Source organism: Cupressus sempervirens, chromosome 7 (assembly GCF_028749045.1).
Source record: "Cupressus sempervirens isolate cs-2001-9-10 chromosome 7, ASM2874904v1, whole genome shotgun sequence".
In the NCBI taxonomy this organism is placed as follows: Eukaryota; Viridiplantae; Streptophyta; class Pinopsida; order Cupressales; family Cupressaceae; genus Cupressus; species Cupressus sempervirens.
Genome location: NC_143124.1, coordinates 628,718,631 through 628,741,234, shown reverse-complemented (window position 1 = coordinate 628,741,234; position 22,604 = coordinate 628,718,631). Strand labels below are relative to the sequence as shown.

General features: G+C 38.3%; 1 protein-coding gene and 1 long non-coding RNA gene across 6 annotated transcripts in view; one reads left to right on the top strand and one right to left on the bottom strand.

Annotated features, from left to right (window-relative positions):
* LOC149548267 (uncharacterized) overlaps window positions 1–22,604 on the bottom strand; it is a 312,683-nt gene that overhangs the window by 83,203 nt on the left and 206,876 nt on the right. The gene's annotated exons all lie outside the window — the stretch shown is intronic.
* On the top strand, window positions 8,493–8,992 carry LOC149548270 (uncharacterized). Its single transcript, XR_016354441.1, has 2 exons — window positions 8,493–8,641; window positions 8,744–8,992. It is a non-coding gene; the product is annotated as an uncharacterized LOC149548270 (long non-coding RNA).

Here is a 22,604-nt window from a genome sequence, read left to right as displayed (position 1 = left end):
CTAGTCCTGCATGTTACTTGCTTCTCGTTCATACCTGCACCAATAACAATGCCCCTCCAACAAAACAATAGAGATTACTTCTGCACGGCATCAAAGGACGTAGAGAACGAAAATAATGAAGAGAACCCTCTGTTACTTCATGATCCTGGTGGCATCTGCAGCCTGAGAGTGCTACACGAATGGTATATGGAAGAAATAAGCTGTCCCCGGGTTCTATGCCTACCACTGCCAATGGAGTCTTACCCGTGCATGAAAATGTGCCAGCTGCCAGGGATGTGCCTGCATCTGCAGAGGAAGAACTTGTTAAAATGATCTCAGAAAACCTTTTCCGCTCATTACCTCTTGCTTCTCATGAAACCACTGGATCCGAGAGCCTTAACCCAGAGGAGGAGGAACCTTGCATGGAGCCTGCGAGGTCGCCACCAAAGATAGCTCGTCCACGAAGATCAAAAGAACGAGCAGAACTTAACCGTTGCTACCACGGGATAACAAAGTCCGCGGAGGGGAGGAAGACTGTAGCAGAAAAAACTCCGATTGCCGCTGCAGAGAAAGAAGGCCCGCGGAAGAAGGAAAAGGAAAGCCTGTAGCCCGTCAAAAATGCATTTCCTGCAGACAGGTGCCCTCGGAGGTTGCCCATGGATAGATGCCCGCGGAGCAACCTTCCGTGGACAAGTGCCCGTAGACAGCTTGCTCGCGAAGCATCTTCCGCGGACAGCTTACCCACGGAGCATCTTCCGCACTTTTTTTTTCTCTCTTTTTTTTTTTTTTTTCAAAAAAATGAACAGCAACTCAATTTTGCCTCCAGGCGTCGCCATTTTGCGACGATGAGGGAGTCAGCTAGCCACTCTACGATAGCGACGGAGTCTTCCTAGCACCGTATATTTTCAATTTGGATCCATCCATTGCGTGAGGTACCTCTTGCTCGTCCAAGGTCCACAATTTTATTGTTCCATTGTCGCCGACCTCCCAGATCTGATATGGTCCATCCCATCTGGCCTTAAACTTTTCCTCTTTGATTTCATTCCGATTGTCGTACTTGAGTACGAACTGCCCCGACTGAAACTTGTTGAGTTCATCATGCCACGCCTTATGTCTGTTCTGTGTCACCTCCGTCGCCCACTGTGCCTGCGGTCGTCACGCATCTAGATTATTTTGTTTCTATCGGCACCCTTCAACTAATTTTATGGTGCGTTGTAACCCTTTCTTTCCATGCGGTCTGTTCACTGTGTTCCGGACGGTGGAATTTTTCTTTTTTCTGGGTTTGTATTGTATGTCCTTCCCTTCTTCAGTTGTAACCTCCTTTGCTTCATCTACTTCTCTGTATTCCCTCGGACATTCATTTTCCTCTGTTTTCTCACCTTCATCGACCCTTAACATATTACAACTCGAAAAGAGTTCGTAGTCTTCTATTTGCCAAAGGAGAAGGCCATTCACCGAGTCTAGGTCATCATCATTCGATCCTCCTAGTGTCAATACTCCTTCGTCCGGTTCCATTCTCCTCTTTCCTTCGTCGTCACTTTTTCCTTCACATTCTGAATCTGACGATGCTACTTCCTCACCTACCATTTGTGTGTGCAGGTCAATTATGAATCTTTTGCCTCCGCGCTCCATTGATAGGGTATTATGTTTCCAATCATGTTTTACTTTTTCTTGCACCAACCAATTACGTCCCAGAATAGCATCATATCCTTTTCTTTTCAATGGAATGACTACGAAGTCCAATAAAAATGGTTGTGTTCCAATAGTTACCAGTTGCACCCTCAAGGTTCCCAACAGTTTGATCCTGTGCTGGTCTGTCGTGAGCAACTGAAATGTAGGTGGCCACAGCGTCGACTTTCCAAAACTTCTTCCAAGTATCCTCCGGCAACACATTCACACCAGACCCTCTGTCGACAATTGTGTCTGTCAGAACATTTCCCAAAATCCCCATCTCAACGACCGCCGGATGCCGTCCAGATGTGAGTGCCAGCAGCATTGGGTCTGTTGTCGTCACTTCCCTACTGTCCCTTCCTATGTCCTCCGTTGTTTTCGAAAACGGTGTATGATTCAGAATGGCCATCCGTAACTGGGGCATTGTGAGAAGGAGGTCACTTATCTTGACCAGTACCTCCGTTTGTAAGATCTGTCGTACGATGTTTTGTTTTGCGTAGTTCCTTACCAAGGTGTTGGTGATGTCTTTTAACTGAGATGTCTCTGCGGACGATGCCTTCTCAATCTCTGCCCGTGCTTCCCCAAATTTCCTCTTTTCTTCCGCTAGGTTCGAGTACTCTTTTGCTTGCCTCCGCGTAATTGCCAGAACCTCTTCTTCATCCATCCGGATGGTGATCAGATTCACTCCAGACTTCGGGCACTTAGCATCTTCATGGTCGCCGGGTCCGCACCATCTGCATAATAATTTCGGTGTGTTTGCCGTTGTACAATCCAGCGCAAAATGACCCCACAAATTACATGTTCGGCATTGAACGATCGGCCGTCCATTTGCATCATACTGGATTCGACTTCGATTGCCATTATTATTGTTATTGTTCGCATTGTTGTTATTTTGCCCTCTGCTATTATTCCTGTACCCACCCAGAGTGGCACCATCAATGTTTGCATTTTCGTTCCCTCTTGACATGGAAGTTGCCTATGTAAGAAGCACCTGCGAAAATCCTCTGGTTTTCATGTTAAAGAGGCATTCCTTTGTCGAATGGCCCATGATCTAACAAATGTCACAGAATTTGTTCTTTGGACAGGATCCTTTAGTGTGACCGTCGGCTTTACACTCTGTGCACCACAGCTCACTGCTCTTTGTCTCCTTCTGCATATTTTAAAACTCCATCATGCGGATCATGTCCTTCTGTAGGGCACGGACCTTCTTGCTACTACCTTCATTGTCGTTGCTATCTTCTCCGAAAGGCTCGTCGTCATCAGAATCAGATGAGCTCGTCTTCTTCTTCTTCTTTGTCTTCTGCTCACTTTCCAAGTTAAGTGCTCTGTTGTATGCTTCTATGTATGACGACGGCGGCACAATTTTCATTTTCTTCCGCAACTTCGGGTGTAGACCTTCCACGAACCATCTTTTTTGAAGTCCGTCCGCTAGCTTATTTTTCATTTTATTTATCAAATCTTTTAATTTCCTAGCATAGACACAGACAGTTTCATTCTTCTCTTGCTTGGTATTGAAGATCTCGCCAACAATTTCATTATCATCGCGCAACAGTTGAAATTCCGCCAAAAACTCCTTTTTAATGTTATTCCAACTGTCTAGCTTCTGCGGATCTGTACTAGTAAACTAGTCAATTGCCACACCTCGTAAGGTTGCCAAAAATTGTCTCATCCAATCGTCTTCATCAGTTATGCCATTTGCCCTCCAAATCGTTTCACATGTCTTGTAGTGTCGAATGGGATCAGCTATACCATCGCCATTGAACTTTGGCAGTTTCTCTTTTGGTCCCGCGATCACGATTGGTTTCTGTAAACAGCCGTTGCTTGGTCCTGCAACACTGGTGCTCTTCACTCCCACATCGGCGGTCTGCACTCCCACATCGGCGGACTGCACTCCCACACCGGCAGACTGGTCTCCCACATCGGCGGACTGCACTCCCACACCGGCGGATTGCACTCCCACACCAGCGAACTCAATAGCTGCGAACCTTGGTAAGGAGGGTATTCTGAAGTTGTCCTTTGTGGAAGTATATCTCGGACGAAGAGTTCACTCCACGCTCTTGCTCCATTGACACTCTGAGCCGTACGAGTTGATGCTCTCCCATCTGGATTCTCTTCCCTCGGCGAACACAAATTCAAAAACTCCTGTGCTTCTTCCACCAATTCCACCCGCTGCCGAGTTTCCTCCAACAATTCTTTCGTGCTCCGATTTCTGTCGGCGATCTTCTAAAATCTCTGTCGACGTTCGGCTTGCTGTGCCAGAATTAAATTCTCTTGCGCAATACGGATTCCAGCTTTTCTCTTGGCCTTATTTCGATCCTTGTTAAGCTAATTTGGTATTAATCTTCATTCCTCTCACCTTCCAGGTTCATAGGGCAACGACGCCAAATGTTTACCGCATAGGTTAATTAAGAAATGCACACAAATAATGAACACAAACAGCAGAACTCCTTAGATTATTCGCATATCCAGAACATTACATTATGCTTCATAAGGTAAGATAAATGATAGAAGATGCTTTACAATGATCCCAGACGGGGTATAAATACTACCCGCCGAACCTTCTTGAAGGAGTCTGTTAGCCACAACATTATATTTCTTACAAACTATTTACCAACGATGTCGGCTACAGAATACAGAAACACCGACAACAATCACCCCGTCGGCTACACAATGTTTACCGACCACATCATTCAAATACAGAAACACCGACGACAATCACCCCCATCGGCTACAGAATGTTTACCGATGACAATTACCACTCGATGTTAATTATTGTCAGTTTGATCTTAATCAAACCTCTAAAAAGTTTTCGATCTTGAAAGGAAAATTAATCAGATTTTAGTCCAATTATATATATGCATATTAGCCGATCTCATGATGAAGACTCGATCAATATATGAACATGACATGTCAAAGAATAAATTTGTGTGAACAAATCAATGATATAGTTGGATAAAAAGAACAGATTTAGAGGATGACAATATAATGATCTGCATTATAATATATGTCTATGTATTAATATAAGGAAACATGAATTAGTATGAATGCCTGCATGTTATTAGCAGATCGAGCTAGATTAAATTATCATCCAATTTATTCGAACAAAGCTATTCATCAACAGATTGTCCAACATGCATATCACCATATTTGCAAAATTTTAGCTTGGAAGAAAGATCCATGGTTTCTCCTATTTGCCTATATGATCTACCCAATCAATAGATCATGGCATTGGTCATATTTTGCTAACAAAAACCCAAAACTAAGATACTCAAATGTATCCTTTGGTAAAAGCTTTATAAAATTATAACAATGACGAGAGGAAAGAGCAATCACATGATAGAGCCATACTAGGAAACAAATGTGTAATGGAATGATTGAGGGCATAGAATGCTTTCAAAATAGAGAAGGAAATAAATGTTGAAAGGATGCTTTTCCAATAAAGGCTTTTGTGATATAGAATGATCCACAATGTAGATTGAATGGCACTTTAAAAGTTAATCCTAGCCCTTTAGGGGTAGGAGTTGTGGCTCAAGATTCTACTGGGAACATTCTACCGATTCGAGCAAAAAAACCAAAAATGGGTACCCACAATGAAGTGGAGCCTCAAGTGGCATTAATGACAGTACTATTGGCAAAGAAACTATGAATCAAATAAACTACAATTGGACAAGGATTCAATGATAAATGCTTTATTTTGGGGAGAAGTAATGGCTTGGAATTTGAATAAATTTATGGAGCCCATATACAAATTAATTGAAAATTCAAGCTTTTAGATTATCTCACACCCCTCTTTTAAGGAATGAAGTGGTCAGCATACTTTTACAATGGGTCTTTAAAACTAATGATGACAATTCAAATGATGTTTGCGGATTTGCATACCGAAGTGTTGGGTGGATATTTTGCAACCGACAGTTTTGGGTAAAATCTAGTCACAAAACAAGTAGCCATAGTGTGTGAGATAGAGTCTCTCCTACTTTAAAGGGAAGGCAACCCCTTCTCACCGCTCCTTGGATCGACTCAAGGTAAGCAAGAAGTTGAGAGATTTGAAAGGGTATTACCAATATTCATTCCTCTTAGATTTCAGGATTGAATACACTTACTTGTGGAGCGAGTAATGGGCAAGATGAAACCTCAAACTACAGTTCTATCTAAAGTTGTTAACGGTGATACCGATAAACCAACACTAACTGAAAGGCTAGCTGAGAGTATACCACTTTGGCTCTAAGTCCGGTCTTAATCTATGTTGTAAAAATGACCTTTACTATTGGGGTACAAAGACTTCCAGAAGTGAAGAATTCTACCTACTTTGGGCATCTAGGATATTATTGCACTTGGTTATCAATTTGGAGAAGGAACAACAAGGGTTTGAAGGGTTTGGTGTTGATGTTGAGTCCCATTTTGTTGAATTCAGATCTACATCAATCATTTTGCAACAACAAAATAGCCTATGCTTCTATTTTGATTCATATGTAACTTGGCCAACTAGTTATTATTCTATTTAATGATATATTGCTGTCCAGAATTCAGTATTCAATCTGATAGTTATAATCAGTTGCGGTATTTGAAATATTTAGTTTTTGGTATTACTTCCATTGAATATTATTGCAAATATCCTTGTTGCACTATGCATTGAAGGACATGGATCTGCCATCAAACCTATACATCTAACACTTTGAAAATCAAACACAAAACACAAAAATGTGAGGGTGTATATTACACAAGTTTTGAAGTCTACGTAATTGTAGTATTGTTTTGAGGAGCTAACACATTCATTTTTGCTGGTGTTGGTAATGCCTAGTAGTTCTTGGTATCTTTTTTTATGCATCTTCTTTTTTCTTCAATTTGTTGTCACATTGTATTGTTTCTTATTTTAGGATAGCTTAAATACACTGGAAATATTTTTATTTCTATAGCATCATAAATTGTATCCTTGTGAAATTTTATGCTCAACATGTTTCTGGCCTCGCATGCTTGATCATCTTTAATTCTACTCGCATTGGCTTAAATCTGGAAACTTTATCTTCTTAGTGGGCATTGGTTGTTGACTCATCCCTGATTGGCTGGTCAATGGCACCTAGGGTATCCTTGACCTAGGTCAAAGGTTCTTGGGGTACTCTTGACCTTACAAAATGGGCCCAATTTTGAAACCTCCAATGGCCGGATTATGTAGATGAGAATTCCTCCTATATGTCAGGCTACTTAAAAAAAATTAATGCGTTTCACAAGAGTTACAAAAGCAAGCCTAACCCCCTCATTTGAGACATCAATCACTACATATCAAACACATAAATTATTAATTCAACCAAGACAATATATCTTATCATTGAGCGAGTAATCAAACATCATTGAGGCATTAAAGAAGAAGTAAAGCTCAAATCTCAAGCATTCACACTAATACATTATGGGTCAATTTGCGACGGCAAGCAAATGTAATGTGTTCTTGGCTTTTTTTTTCAATTTTAGCCCAATGCCGTTGCAATTGCGACACTATCTCCAATACATATGGAGTGGAATTGCGACGGCGGAAAATGTTATGTGATTTTTGGCCCCTTTTTTTCAACTTTAACTGGAAAACGTCACAATTGCGACGGTAATGGGATATAAGAGAAAAAAAAACCAAAATTGCTCATTTGAAATCAACACAGGGACTCTGGGTTCTTTGGAAAGGAAAGGCGGGAGACTTCAGCAACGAGTTGACTCAACGCAAAAGCCTGATCGCCATCTACCAGACTTCTCGTTCTAGCCATCTATCTCCCTCAACTCGAGGTATTGAGAGGGGCAGAGACCCGCATCTGCTAACTGCTTGCTTGCCGTACTATTCTATGGCGATCTCTGCGACGAAAGGGCCAAGGGCAACATTCAGAGGAGGATGATGGCAAGGTGCAAAACAAACAAACCCATTACTCTTAGAGTCCTTTTTTCTCCAATCATTATTATTATTATTCCATAAAGAAGACATATTTGTTCAACCAAACCTAGCAAATACGATTATATCAAGGGCAAGATGAATATGAAGATTGAATCAAAAGTTAAAGTTGATTGCATATTGAGATATGCTTTCGAAAAACAGTGCCATTTCAATACAAAAGGCGCTTCATTATGAATCCATATGCAACAGTGACGGCCACCAAAAGAACAATATTAAATGATCAGCAGAAGTGGCTAACCTACATTTACCCCATGGCAAATTCGCATTCACCATAGGTTATTTGCAATTGGTAAAGTGGGAAAGATATAACTAAGCAGTCAAAGAGTCGGAAACTAGATCACCAACCAATTTTCTTCCTTTTTCTTGGAAATTGATCTTTTGTCTTCTAACATTGTGAATCAAGGAGCTATTATAAACTTCTCCATCCTTGTGAGATTGTTAGATAATACTAAAAACTAATGCTTGGGCATTGGTCCCTTGGCGTTATCTAGCACAAAAGAATCCGAGACAGAAACTATTGCTGGTATTAATTTGATATAGTCAATATCTAGGATAAAGTGATGATTTTGAGAATGATTGTACAAGCAGCAACACCCCTCAGTGACCATTTGAAGAGAAAACTAATAATAGCTAAGCGAAGACCATAAATCATGTCCTTCAGAATCAAGTTTTCTAGATAAAAATCATAGAATGGAAATTCGAAAGCCCCTTCATACCCTTGATATTTGACAGGGCAGATATATACACTAACTATAGTATTTCTTCCTATCATCATGCTTAAAGCAGACACGTACATTGTTTTCCATTTGAGGCTATATCTAAATTATAGGAGGCAAAATATTAGTATCTGAATGGGGAGATTAGAAAGCTGACCAAAATTTGTCAATCTATTTGTAATTTATCTTAATTTTTCGACTGTGTTCAAGAATTATTTTGTTGTCTTGCAATTTCAGGTATGGATTGTACGATGAATGTCTGAGAAAATATGGAAATGCAAATGTATGGAAGTATTTTACAGATCTCTTTGATTACTTGCCACTGACAGCCCTTATTGAAAGCCAGGTAAAGAAAAAGATATTATACACTATTTTGTTGGTACCCTGTGCAGCACAACAAACTTGTTCTTACTATAAGAAAATTTTCTTTTCTTTTGTTTCATTGCAGATCTTCTACTTGCACGGAGGTCTCTCCCCATCATTGGACACACTTGATAACATACGAGCTTTGGATCGCATACAGGAAGTGCATCTATACACATAAGTATAATGTTCTGTGCTGCATAGATTTGAAAAGAAGATCACAACCATAACATTCAGTTCTATGCATGATAGTGTCTTAGATCTGGTTCTATGTAGTGTTCTCTATTAGAAGAATTTTCTGTCCTGGTTACTAAATAGTTTTTATTTGAAAGTATTTTGGTTGTACTGGCTATGTAGTGCCCCGCCAAGGAACCCTTGGAACTAAGCGTAAAACATGCAAGGGATTTTGTTAAAGCAATTGCATCATTACACACTTAAATTAGGACAACAATGCTAACAACATGAACAAAAATGAACAAAAAATCACTATCACTTTGTGCTTGTGCACAAGTAGAAGTCTTGACACACTTCCAAGGATCACCTGATACTCTACTAAACAATTGTAATGAAATTCCCACATTCCATTGTTTTGCTTGACACAAATGGCCTATTATTAGACCAGTAGGGATGAAGGTGCCAATTACCAGTTGGAGGCACTGATTAATTTATGTGTTGAAATATTGGTGGAGACATTAATCTAGCAAACTTGCCCACAAGCTGAGTTAATATTCACCCAAGACTGTGCTAACTCCAACATATGGCTGAATACATAACATCCTCTTCAGTTAGGGTCCAATAACATGATTGTCAAGGCCAAATCACTTGAGTATAACAACATACATATGCATCAATTTGCTACATTACAATATCCATGAATACATGCATGACTCTTACTAAAATTGGAAGAGAGAGAGAGAGGTGCAGAAGGAACTCATGTAGGTGCCACTAAATCCGATTTAATACTTGTACACCGGTCCCCAACAGTGCCTTGTCACACCACTCAATCATGTGGTACTCTCAGGTCCGCCTCACTATGCTTGTGGATATAGTCACATAGCCCAAACAAGAACACAAGGCATACAAGGAGGTATAAGCATACTCACACCAATCAATGTATATAGAGTGCAAATAAATCATAGGCTTATTTAAGACAAAACATGCAGCAATGGCCACAATGCAATATCTAAACACACTCAATCAACCAATACCCAAGAGGTGCTATTCATACTACTAGGACTTCGGTGGTTGAGTACAATGCATAGGGAATGTCATCACATGCCCATACATGTGTCAACTATCCTCACAAGTCACCCATTGCCTTGAGGAAGTGCTCATGGTATTATGCTCGTGGATTTAATTGTGAAACTACCCTCACAAGTCACCCATTGCCTTGAGGTAGCACTCTTGGTATTCTTGGGGATTTAATTGTGAAACTACCCTCACAATTCAGCCATAGCCTTGAGAAACCGCTTATGGTGTGCTCGGGGATTCTATTATGCATACTGCCCTCAGAAGTCACCCATATCCTTGTAAAAGCACGTATGGCATGCTTGGGGATTCTATTATGCGTACTGTCCTCACAAGTCACCCACAGCCTAGAGAAACTGTCCACAGCATGCTCGTAGATTCAATCGTACAGCTACCCTCCCAAGTCATCATAGCCTTGTGAAAGTGCTAACGTGCTCATGGATTCTATTATTTTATTTTCCATACCTAGTCAAAGCACCTAATCCTATGGCTTAAACTTTTTAGAGAAGGTAACAATATAAACTCAAAAGACTTGATTGGTCTTCACCAAGAGTGCAGGTCCCAAGATGATCACACAATATAATAACATGACTCCATTGGCCAACATGCCAAGAGGGTGGATCTCAATAAGATCTCACATTACCAAGAAATATCCCAATTTATTAATATACCAAATCACAATATCCACAACATCGCATAGATCCCCTTTTACAAGCAAAGGCAATGTGCAACAAGCATACTTAGTTGGCATCTCAGCCAAGAGTATGAATCCCTAAGTGATCCAAAGTACATTTCACATCACATAGCCATATAATAGCACATGTAAAGTTTAAGTGTATTACCACAAAGAATATAACCTCAAAATGACAAATGTCCAATCATGCACATATGCACACTCAATCGACCTCTATACCAAGAGTTCAGATCCCAATGCACCTGAAATGAAAATTCCACAACAATTATACCCAATGCTCCACATGGGGATAACATATCACAATGCACAAAATCTAGTGTTAATAAAATGCCATTCATGGCCTAAAACTAGTTTTGGAAATTAATAAAACCGATTTGGACTTTACCTATATACAGTAATCAGAGGTGCAATTAGTTAAACAAAGATACATTGACCCAAAAAGAAACGATAATAGCTATAGATTATGAAGGGCCAATGTGACTATCTCCTCTAACCACTGTCGGGGATATAGACACAGGTAGACCTGTGAAGTTAGTTGGAGTTGATGTCAGGTACCTGCCATCACTACAACACACATTAAGTGTAGCTGCTCACCAATTAAACAATTTTTAACCAATGATAAAGGGTGATGCTGATATCTTGGACTAGTGACTGATATCTGACTCAACTTTTAACTGTTGAGAATGTAGCCTCAACTTCCCAAGGAGAATCCTTAGTTCATTTATTTTAAAGTCAACGATGGTTTGCCCAAATAAACTTGTTATGGAAAATCTATAAGGCTTAACAGAAAAAGCGAGCTCTGTGCTCAAAGGAGGAATCGATGTGATCTAAATATATTGCCAGGATAGACTGAAATTGGGGGAAACCGTGTGTCCCCAACTCAGTATATTGCCAACACATATCCTATTTGACATTGGCATTAATGTTCCTCCTTTCCTTCCCAATCCCTTCTTCATGAGAATAACGCAAGGCACTCATCCAAGGACCATCCAAATTGAAGACCCACCTTGAGGACACTCAAGAGAGTGCAGAGGCAATTTGATCTAAGGATCTATGGCTAATTATGGATGTCTTTATCAACTTGATGCTTTATAAACAAGGCTCTGAATCAATGGAGAAAGAAAATAAACCTGGAAATGAAATCAAGATGACGAGACTAACAACTAGATCTAGTATTGACAAGAAGTCTGAGAAACTGTCCATTTACAATAGGTCATGAATTGGAGTACCAAAGGATGAGCTACAATTAAGTTTCTAATTTAGTATAACCAGTGGGAGACACCTTTCTGGACCTGTGAGGAAATCAGCTAGAAGAATGGCTACCCTACATATCCATATTTAATCAATCTTTGAGCTCCATGAAATCTGCAAACTTGATATTTTAATTAAAACTCCAAACTTACAGTGTTATTGTTGTGCTTTTGCTTGCAAAATTTTTTTTCCGATGCAGATCAAGGATATTGTAGGTTGAAGCCTATACCAAAATGCCCATTGCAATATTAGTGAACACTCAGCAACATGTTACTTCTAGACTTTTGTTCATTAATCTTGAGGGGACACTCTCAATATAAAAGTCAAATAAAAAATCAAGATCTTGCATGCTCTATCAGTAAACTAAGCAATGTAAATTTATAATTTGTCTTCCAGCAAATGCAAGTTGTAGCACTAAATAGTCTAGAACATAAGAGATGACATTTAAATACTCATTATTATCCAATCAGAATTTGGTTAGATCTGTCTTAAGAATTTGAAATGGAGGCAATAATTCTAAGAACTCCAGATTCTGAACTAAGACTTAACGAATGGAAAAACGGCTTCACACTACCCATTGCCTTTCAACATGACAATTCAGAAGCATGTTGAAGAATGGAATTAATAATTGAAAAATCTTCCTAAAATTAATAATGCCGAATTCTAATAATTAAAATTTAAAAATACAGTCTCCTGTTTTTTCAGATATTATTGCAAAGATCATTCACACCAGTCCAAGATATCAGCATCACCCTTTACATAATAATAAAGGGGCATTTGGACGGCGTAATCATTCTTATACATTCAAATGTTGGGACATTGACCCTTTCATATCTGATCACCATTTAAACCATCATAATAATAATGTAATTAAATATATGCATTTAAATAGCATTTAAACAGCAACAATGAGTATATATCAAATCTCCAAACCAGATAATAACAAAGCATTATCAACAACAATATGTCAACAAATCAATAACCAGATAATTTATGTGCTTTTTCATGACTATGTTTGACTCATATAATTGTGATCTCTCTAGCACTATGATGTCGTTTAATATGTCTTGCTAAAGCTTGTAAATTTTATTCCTTTTGCCATGTCATGTAATATGTCTTGCCTTGTAGCTTATATGTTTTGAAATTGCTGTTAGGCCTTGTAGCTTGTATAATTTGATTACTGGAGAGCTTCTACAGCTAAGCAAGAAGGCCGTTGCACGAGTTATAGCCGCGCGCTCGAGTATGAAAATTGTATATTTTTTAATCTAATATATATTTTAACTAGACTTTTAGCTTATATGTTTTGAAATTGCTTTTAGTGGCTTAATGTCGTAAGGTCTCTTGAAATAAGACCTTTAGGTGGTTGGTCAAAGTTTTACAAATAATCTTATCCACAAATTTGCCTAGAGCAATTCACTGAATGTTATAAAAGGTGATTGGGTTAAATGTCTTAGGAATAAAGTCAATTAAGAAAGTATTTTTAAAATATTAAAGTATTTAGCTAGGTCTAAGAAGATTTGTGTACTTTCGATAGTTTTGCTTAGTTTGTGAAAGTTGTAGACCGAAGTTTTCATAGCCCGATTTTTGCTTCCTACGAAGAACGATCATGTCAGATAATATAAGTGAAGAACAAAATAGGGAGACAATCGATAGATTGTGGTCTAACTTGAAATTTATTAATCACCCGTATGTTTATCAACTCATGATACAATAATTTTGACATGTTTCACATATTATTGCAGGTTAAACACCACAAGGCTATGTTCTGTAATGGTCAGAAATTTCGCGTCAAAGTGTTGGATGACACGAAGAAAACTTGTGATTCAAGAATAACTGCAGTCTTTCAAGTGACTAATATTTCATCTAGAAATGACTTACATCCTCGAGAGTCTGAAAATCGATACTATGGCATTTTGGATGATATACTTGAGTGTGACTTTAGTTCCTTCAAATTAGTACTCTTCATTGTTAAATGGTATAGGCTACGACTTAATCCAAATGATCCTGATAGAACTATTATTGAACATGATAATGGATTTACAATGGTTAATACAAGGTCGTTTGAGCTAGTTGGGGATGAGCCCTATATTCTTCCAAGCCAATGTGAGCAGGTATTTTACTCAGAGGTTCCACATAAACTGGGTTGGTCATTTGTTGTTAGACATGAACCGAGAGGAAGGCCAATAAAGTATAATGCGATGGAAGAAGAAGATACTGAAGAAGTAGAAGATGATGTAGATGGTGATCACGATCGACAGTTATTGGATGATGTTCCTAACACAAATTTTCATGAAGAAGAAGAAGAAGATGATGACGATGATGCTACTACTGATGATGATGATGACGATGATGTTGATGTTGATGATGATGATGTTGATGATGATGATGACGACGACGACGACGATGACGATGACGACGATGATGGCGAGGATGATGATGATGATGACGAGGAGGATGATGATGATGACGATGATGACGACAAGGATGATGATGATGAAATTTAGAGGTATGCCATCAATCCTTAATCTATTTAATATTCATTTCTTGATAGAAATATATTTGTCTTATATATATGGTTACATAGTTTATTCATTATCTATTTAAAAGCTACAACTTTCAACTACAAATAGAATACTGCTAATCTAAATTAATTAAATAAAACTATTTAAAACACATATTGATGCGTGAATGTATTGAGCCTTATTTTCTTTCAGGTCAAAAGCATTTGTAAGTGTTTAGTTTAGAAAAGGGAATTCATTAAATATCTATAAAAGGTAGTTGTAGCTAGAATAAAATTCACAGGGAAAACATAATATAAGTGCTTACCCACTTTGTTGGTTAATAATTCTGCCTCTGTAGGTGATGCAGAGACCCTAGGTGGACTTGCAATCATTCATAACAAGAGGGACTTCCATAGTGTTCTCACAACACCAACCAAGCATCTTCATAAGATCCCTCTCCTTGATCCAAGCCAACTCCATAAGCTATCAGGGTGCACACCAAATCCTTATGCCACCTTAGGTTCTACATCTTTGGAATAATCCCATGAATGTCCCTCAATCCATCCAATGGATTCATCCAAGCAATCTAATCAACAAACTATCAAATGCTCACAATGCCTCAATAGGCGCCAAACTTGACTTCACCTTAACTAGGTGTTTCCTCCATATCCACACACATCAAACAACTTCAAATAGCATGTCCCCAAGGTGACTAAGCCCTCAACTCATCAGCTGATACAAAAACCCAGTTTTAACCCTTCACTAGGCCTACTTCCCTAGTAGGCTTATAATGTGAGCCTGATTTAAGTGTTTTATTGTGTACCTTTTAATGTTTTTAATTTTTATGTGATGCTAATGATGGATGTGATTATGATTATGATGTGATTATGCTCACGATAATTGAATTACATTTGCAGGAAACTGAACCCCTTTCAAGAGCATCTCGCACAGTCTCATGAATCGACAGGTATAAGTCAATACTCCTTATAGACAGTCTATTTAATACACTTATCAATAGTAAGATTGATGTCTTCTAAGATCTCTCCCATTTGCAGGTACTAGGGAATAGGTATTTGTCAGAAGTGTCTTCCTCGAGTGATGGAAATATATGAATAGAAGAGGAAAGTGAGACATGCAGTTTATCTAGAACAGGGAGATTAACTAGAGGTCAAAGGACTAGAAGGAAATTCAATAAACGCATGAAATTTTTCCTTGCTCAAGGGGGGTCATGTTCTTATGATGATGAGACGGAAGGCGACATCGAGGTGCCCTTGAGGTACCAACATCTACAAAAACATTGGGTACCCAAGGAACTTCCTCCAATAAACACTGATTTTTGTGTTAATGAGAGGATATATCGCATAGCACCATCATCACTACATGGTTTGGGCCTATTTTCTATGGACGGCATAAAGGTGTCTTACAACAAAGTTTCTAAATTGATGGAGTATGTTGGACCATGTTACGATTACAAAAGTTGGATGCATATTGTTCAATATAAAATAGGTATGCGTAGGTATGTCCTCTCGGAAAATTATATACAACAGCAAGACAATAATCAAAGTAAAAGTGTGGCTATATACATTGATGGAAGGCCAAAAGCAACAGGGAATATTGCTTGTTTTATAAATAGTACACGACCTGGGTCAACTATAAAGCAACCCAATTGCATATTTGAGGTGCGCGAGGGAAATTGTGTATTCATCTGTGCGATAAAATCAATACGTGTAGGGGAAGAGCTTCTTATTGATTACAATTTGAACCGCATACATACAAACGAGGCTACTATCATGGGGGTGGTACATACTATTAAACCAACTTCTAATCAATGACTCCAACATACCATTTAGTCAATAAATTTTTGGCTAACATTTTTATACTTGATCTTTGACACAGGGGCACAATATGGAGCAACCGCCCGGAGGGGATGCTAGCGATGTTCCCGGCTCATCTACACACGAGCAGGTAAAACTCATTGTAATTGTGCAAACTAGATAGAAGCAAAATGTTACTTTTTTAATGTTGTTTTCTTCATTGTTTTGGAGTAATTTTGATAATACTAATACTATTGTTGTCACAGAGGGCCAGTGGTCGGAGGGAGGGAAAGGAACCTGCAGTCCTTGATCAGTAGCCCCCCCCTGAGGAGGACCCTTTTTATATTGATTTAGCAGACACCGATGACCCGATCGGTTCGACTAAAAAGTTGCTAAAGAAAAAAGGCAGAGAAATTTTATGTTTGGCAACCATAAAGCCTACTACTCAGGAAATAAGAGATAGGGGATCTGAATTGATGCACACCTCTAAAACCTTAAAAGTAAGTATTAATGAAATTTTTCATTATAACAAGAGTTCAATAATGGTTTTTATGTTATGCTCTTTTATGGCATTAATTAAAATATGGATGCATTGTCTTTACAGAGTCTTTTGCGTGATTTTGAGCCCCGTTCCCATGATGAGGGTGCTGCAGGTGGTTCAGGTAGATCGCATGTTCCATTCCCCACTTCTGTTTTCCACTGAATATATATAGGAATGATCATAATCATTGACAATACATGCTCGAACAATCCTTTTTTTTAATGCTCTAACAATCTTGTCCATGCTAGTCCACGTGTTCTATATTTATGCATGCTCTAACAATTTTATTCTTAAGCTTCACATCAATTGAATCCTATGATGACGCTGCCTCCATCCAGGACAACCACAAATCTCTTTCTGACTGCTGAGTTGGCAACACGCAGCTTACAGGCATCGATGTCATGTCCCCTTTTTAGCGACAGTTCCTACAGTAGATTTGCCTATCATCGACTCTCGTAGGCAAATGATTTTGGAGAGAGAGTCATCTCGCCAGAAGATTGCATTTTGCTACATCTAGTAAATGGGGCCTACATGTTCTAATGATGAATTAAGATTGCACTTTTAATTTAATAAAGTTATTTAATTTTTTTTATAAAGTTATTTGATAATAAAAGTGCATTATAATAAGATATTATAAAAGACGATTCTGGAAGCTTCCAGTGACTTCTCAAAAAAAAGTGAATAAATAGAGGACAAGAGGCACCCATTTGGACAAGCGGTTTTGTGGATTCGACTTTATTTCGGTTGGAGCAATTTGTAGTCATTTGGTCTGCAAATTCTCTAATTATCCTTGGAAACGAAAACTTCCATGGGTAACCAATTTTGAGGTTGTGAAATATCATCCGAATTATTGCAATTTGAAAGTGATATTGCAGTCACTTCAACAGGGCGAAAATCTGTGGCCTAAGGCCAAGTGGGAGATTCTTGACTTAGAAGAATAAATCGCCATCCTTCAAGTTATTGCAAGATTGGAGAAAATTCGTAGTGGAAGCCAGAATATCGATTAGAATCAGACAAGAGTCTGATATATGTCTCAAGTCAAAGGGGTGGAATTACAGTCCATAGACGGAATTACAAACAGACTTCTTTTGCTAACAAATGAGTGCGGGCCAACTGATTTCCGGCGTCTCATGATTATCCAGGTCGCAGGTCCGCGGGTTAATTTGGAGGGTCGAAGATCGGCGGGTGCCTAAGTTGTTCCTTGCAAAGGATTATTGGCGAGTTTTGGGCCAGACAGGAAATAATCTGCCACGCGATTTAAGACTCAAGCCATTATAATGTGCAAGACGGCAACCACGACCACAGTTAGGGTTAATATCGACGGGTGATCGAGGGCATTTTTGCGGGTCTGGACATTCTCAACAGCGAGCTACACATCATGAAATACGTCTGTTAAATTCCGCGGCAAGAACTAGACATTGCCGGATTCAATATCTACTGTCGACTCCATGCAAGACTGGCACTTATATCTGTCCAGGTTCCAAATGTTTATTATATGTTTTTGCTAATGTAATGTCAGTGTTACATATATTGATGAACGAAGAAAACATTACAGACTGCTTATTAAATGCAATTGCCGTGATTATAAAATTATTTTTCCATGTGTAACGGAGTTAGACATTAATCCAAATAGCACAGATTTGCTTATTTAGTCAAAGTATTTAACAAAATTCCCTAGTATAATATCAGTATTGATTAGCAAGGGTCATCTCAATCGACTGTTGCACCATCTACTGGTACACAAATCCCTCTTTTTCTCTCTTATGACAACAACAAACAGTTTTTTTTTTTACAACTTTTTAACATCAATTATCATTTGTTCTTTTATACTTTGTGACAAAGACTTATGAAACTTATGAAACTTTTTGCAATAGGAGCTGCAACATCATTTCCTGGATGTTCCTATGTTCCTAGTACAGGAACGGTGAAGGATGTCATATTGATCGTTAGCGACGATGAAGGCATTCCATTAAAAGTAGCCAAAGTTCCAGGTACTTTAAAGTTATTATTATTCTATAGTGATATAATAGTAATTTAGTTTTTGATCACTCTTCATCGACTAATGATCCCATCATTGTTTTGTAGGGAATGATGTTTTTTGGAGAAAACTTGGTGATGAGTGTTTGCGAATATTCAGGCCCACCTTGCGTACCTGGTGGAACATCATATCCTAACTAAAACCCCAAACTACTATTTTGATTTCATATCATTGCTATAATAGTTTTCCTTTTCATCCAATTCTTGAACTATATTAAAGGTAGCTTCACTTCATTTATGAGTCTAACATTTTTTTTTTACTTAAAAGGTGGAATAACCAACACAAATTGTTGAAGGATGATCTTATAGAGAGCATGACCCAACTCTTTGGACCTCGTGCATTCGAGAGAAACAAGCTCCTTGAAAAAGTTGGTTTATGTTTGAAGTATATTAGGGACCAGTACAGAAAAAATTTACGAAATAACCCCAGGTACGAGCGTCCGCCCTATGTTCCTAAGGCTGAGTGGCAGGCTCTGATTTTGGATGGAAAGTATAAAGCTGACAAGAAAAATAGTATTACAATAGTGGAGAGTACAACAAGGTATGTGATACTGTTGAGAATCTAATTATGTACTAATTAACCTCTATATTTATACTATCTAACATATTTCAAACGTTTCATTGATTGACTGACACATCAAAGGCAACAAAGGCAAGACTAGAAAAGCACGGGACACACAAGCTCAGCTCTGGTGGTTTTTCGAAACTTCAAGCAAGAGTTGTAAGTATTAGTAAATGAAAAATTGTATCAAATTTTTTATATAATGTGATGGGAAATGCTAGGATAGACTAGCTTGTCTATGCTCCTGATCCTCAACTTGGATCTCAGTGTTCCTCCACACCAATATATGATGCAGAGTAACACGCTTTGGAAGCACTGGTGTAAGATAAAACTCCTAGGCTTAGTTTTCCACTTCCACCAAGAGATTTCTCTTATCTCCTAGTATCCTATGCTTCTATAGGATCTCCTAATAGGATTAGATCATTAACTAAATCCTATTCACTCTTTACTACAAGAGTCACACCTTGAAAACTCCACCTTGGATGATCCACACCTTAATTTTGGTTCTCTTTCTCACTTTCACTTAGATGGATCTAAGTGCCAAATCCACTAAAACATCACAAATTTCAAACTTCATTGTGGGGACCTTCTTCACATTGAATTCATTCATATTCCATCCCATTTTACTGATTTAAATTCCTAACTAACATGAAAACCTACCATAAAAATTCTTGGGGACGTGCTGTACTTCCCATTCCCCACATGAAATGATTTGATTTCTCCCTGTCAAGCCTCTAACCGGGTATGTCAAACTTGCCTAGGGCCTGATCATAAAGCTAGCTCCCTTTCTCATGATGCTTCCTAAATTTAGATACAATATGTACAGAGGCCCCACTTGAAGATTCAACCACTTATTTAGTGTTTCCATGGTTGAAACTCATGTGGGAGCCATTTTTTACAAAATCTGTCACAGTGTGACCAAAAGAAAGTCCTGAACTAAAACAACTTGAAAACTATGATAAAACTACTCTAAACCCTTAACACATAAAATGAAAAAGTCTTCAAAATGACTATAGAACACGTCTCAACCATTTTATCAACATGTTTTAGGCTTCAAGTATGACTGTTCCTTCAAAAACCGAAATATCACTTCAAAAATAGAGTTTTCCAGCCACTTCATTAACTCAAACTTTTTACAATATGCAACCAATGCTTGGAGATTCAAGACATCACTCCATTAGGTGTCTTCTCCACCATTCTAGGGCCTATTTGGTTGAAAAATAACCTCCCACAATCAAAGGAATCCAAGGCTATCCATGTTGCATGGAATATTTTGAATAAGTGCAAAATGTTGTTATGACAACATTCTTACAACACTTGGCAACTTTGATAGATGCCTTAATCCTATATTATAGGCTTCTTATCCTCACATATTTTGAGGATCCAAGATCATTCATGATCATCATATTTATTTAATAACCATTAACCATTCTTAGGCCTAAGACATATTAATGACTCAATCTCCCTATCTCCTAACATTAAGAATTTAAATAACAACTAACAAAGGCTATTTGTGTGACCTTAGTCTTAGTGACTAATTCACCTAGCCAACATAAAACAAGACCTTCTAAGTTCCTCAACCAAATTACACTAACTTCTTGACTTGGCTAGAGTCAAGTACAAGCCAAAATTGACTAACTAGTAGAGGTTAGCCTAGGTGCTCCTGCACCAAGCACCAACAAACTCCTAGCACCTTGGAACAACTAAGCAATTCAAATTATCACCCCAATCCTCTGTTCTCTACAAGAACATTCAAGGCTTGATTCACCTTCAAACAACGAACTAATCTGCTGTTACAACGTTTGCTCCTTTAATTCATGGACCCAACTCATCACATAAGGCTGCATACTAGTTACTTCTCCCTTGTACCATTCAAGGCCTCATACACCCAACCTTGACACCAAGTGTTTTGGACAACTCCAACCCTCTAACATAAATGGAAACCAAAACAAACATCAACACAACCCAAAACAAATCAGGTCGAAGGCAAACTTGCTGTTACTAGTGACAGGGCAGATTGCAGCACTTGACCTTTATTCTACACACCCAACCAAGAGTGAAATTGGATCCTCTAGGACTCCCAAAGACCAAAGACAGTTTAGAACAACTCCAACATGACCAAAATAAGGTGTAACAAGGGTTGGAAACCTTGCTAACTATTTACCATTTACTTTTGATATTTTAACTACCCTCCATTGTTTGATGAAACAATGCAAGTAAAATTCACCATACCACGCAAAAATGCAGGGCTCAGAGTTCAAGAGATGCCTCACAGAAGAGGATAAGAGAATTGGCTTCCAACAAGGCTATAGAGCCATGGCTGAATGGCTACGAGCTGAAATCAGTGTGGAAGGTTCTAATAATGATGCATCTGAGCCACAGGTAAATAAGCTAAATGAAATTTATTTCAAATTGAATACTTTACCAATTAGTCTATTTGATGTTAAGTTCCAATATAAAGTGAGTATATCTATTTTAAGCAAGCAATGATAACAATGCGTAGGATGTTGGAATGTAGCCTGACAATCCTTCTACACAATCTGTGGATGCTGAAGGTTCGCATGATGTGCATCCCAGTGGTGGAGGTATATATTTGCTATTAAATTTTTTATATGTAATTGCAATTGGTGTTTGGATTAACGTAACATTTTGTATAGCAGTTGTAGAGGATCGAGAGGTCGATGTTCATGACCGTGTTGACGTTGAGTCCAGACAAAATGATGTGGTCAGATCAGGTAAAGAGCGCCACAGTTATGTTATTTAAAATAATTAAATACTTGTAACAATTATAATAAATTATTTTTAATTTAACTCTTTTATTTGTTATTGCAGAGGACCCCCCTTTGCAACAGCATAGGAATTTGAGATCCTCAAGAACAGAGAACAGAACAACTGACGTGGGGGGAATTGATGATGACACTGATGCTCCTCTTAGAGCTTACATAGAAAAAAGAAATAGAAAGAAAAAAAAGAAATGATTGTCATCTACATACCTTAATTGATAATGACTGAATTTTATGTCTCAATGAATTTAACTATGTGCTAATGAATGTTCATGAATTATGTGTTAATGCAGAATATTGATGAATGTTGCATGTTAACGAATCTAATGTGTTAATGAATGTTATCATGTGATATTGATTGAATGTTACATTTTATTAATGGTTGAAAGAATGAATGAATGTTAGATGTTAACGGGGAATGTAGAGTGATGTTAGGGGGAGGGGGGTGGGGCTAAATGAGCTTCCACCTTCACGTGGTTGGCCCTGTTTAGTAGAGAATATTAAACTATTCTCGA